The sequence below is a fragment of the Apis dorsata genome, unplaced genomic scaffold (assembly GCF_000469605.1).
Source record: "Apis dorsata unplaced genomic scaffold, Apis dorsata 1.3 scaffold_194, whole genome shotgun sequence".
NCBI lineage: Eukaryota > Metazoa > Arthropoda > Insecta > Hymenoptera > Apidae > Apis > Apis dorsata.
The window spans coordinates 972,241-974,498 of NW_006263478.1; positions in this window are offsets into that span (position 1 = coordinate 972,241).

Genomic DNA, 2,258 nt, shown 5'->3' on the forward strand with positions numbered 1-2,258 from the left:
GTGGTCGATGTACTTACCATCCTTCCTTCGGACGCCATGTCTCCGTGTCTCGTTTAGTCAATGTCGAAAACCGACTTACCGACCCCTCCGCCTCTCCATCCTCGTCCTCCTTTTGCCACTTCCGTTTGCCCCCCCACTCCCCCGTCTCTACGACTTTCACGGCGCCACCACTTTGGTCCGTGAAACTTTTTTGGTCGTGACCGTAGACTGGTGATAAGTTGGCCTCGTTTATCATCTTCCGGGCTCGTATTAACGAGACGCCACTCGACCCGCAGAATCCACTGGATTCGCATCGTCGTGGAGATGCTCCAAATACTTGGTTCGAATTTATGCGACGGGCTGGTTCGCGGCACTATACGCGGGGAAACGATCCACCGCTTTATACATAAATTAACTTGTTGCGAAAACGATGAATAAGAATTGTCTCTTGCGGGATAATTCATAGGGTGCATACCGATACTTGGGCAACGGGACGGGATTTTAAGTTCTTTTTTTTTTTTCTTCCCTCGAGATTCGTTACTTTTTTTTTTTATGCGAGAGATTTCATCATTTTTCATGAACGTCGATAATATAATCGAGTATTCCGAATTTTCTTCTTTCTAGTTTCTTTAATTAACGAGATCTTTAATTATTGTTCGAATATAAAAATTACGTTTTGGAATATTCTTAATATTTATTCTTTTGATAAGATGCTTTTATGATTTTTGTGCGTGTATATATATAATGACGATAGACAATTATTTATTTTTTTATAAATCGATAAAAATAATGCTACAAGAGTGCTTTTATTTTAAGACTAGAGATCGGTTAACATTTTTACAAGCTTAATTATCCATGCTCGATAGCGAAAAATTGTGCTCGCTTAAAAAGCGATCAAAGAACGAAATTGGATACCGCATTCTCGATGGTTAAACGTTATTTAAGATCGTTAAAACGCTACTACCTATCTACCGTCTGTCAGCGAGCAACTTTACAGCCGTAACTTAGAGTGCTACGGTAAAACTAAAAAGTGATGGTAAAAAGGAAAAAGAAAGAAAAGAGAGGAGGGGAAAAAAGAAGAAAAAAAAAAAAGGAAATAAGGAACGGTAGTAGTCTACCGAAGTTTTTAGTCTTAATGGAGCAGGTCAGGTTCTCTTATCAATTTATAGTTAGCCGTGTCTCGTGATCCATTAATAGCCCGCGGCGAGACAGCACTGTCCCCGGCCATTTCGCTCGCTTTACTGCCGTCTGGATCTAGTTTATGGTCGCAAAACTAAACTCTGTATTAATTCCATGAAAACACACCTAAAATCCCCTATAAACTTAGCTACGTCGGCGCGAACCGAATTTCAGTTGTTCCAGCATTCCCTGATTACGATTGCAGCGTAAATACACCGGGATATAATCGTGATTGATAATAACGATAAATATCGATAACTTTTAAATTTTCTTTTTAAATAAATATACCTCGATATGCTTTCGATATCAACGAGATCAAATCTCTATCTATCCATCGTCTAAGGAAGCTAAGAAAGCGATTGAAAGTTCGCGATCACGTAAAAAAGGGGTACCGCGCGCGTTCAAAGAGGCCGCCGATCTAGGAGGCGAGAGGATTGTCCGTGTTCAACCGTTCGAAGTCCGACGAATTCTGGAACATGGGCTGGCACGAATTTGTTCGTGAAACGACCATTCGTGATCCGTGACCGGTCAAAAATGGCGGAAAGAGAAAAGGGGCACGGTATGGTCGGGATACCACCGCCGATGTCGATGGAATTACGGATCCTTTCCTCTTACGAAGGATCGTATATACACGCGTACGCGCGGAGCGGGACAGGGACACGTTCGTACTCGATGGTGCGCGCACACCTGTGCGATCGACGCTCGTGTAATACGTGTCTGTATCCATCCACCGGTAGCGTGCGTGCGTGTCAGACAGACGATGAGAAAGAGGTGGTGCATTCGAGGTATCCGCGTGAGGTTGAAGGTATCCGCGCGGGGGTAGATGGCGGTGGTGGGACGAGAGAGGGAGCGGGACGGGGGAGAGGATCGAGAGGACAGAGAGCAAGAGCGGGGGCGAGTGGAAAAGAGAGGAAGAGTCGGAGGTAGGAAGCGAACGAGACAGAGAAGGTAGGCAGAGAGCGCGGCAGGGTGCAGGTTTACGACTTCGGTGTGTGCTAGTCTGGCCAAAGGGGGTGGAAGGTCGTATAAGCGGGCGGTCCACCCCCATGGGAGGATGAAGGGTGGTCGTCGGGTGGATGGTGGGACCTCGGTACTGCCGG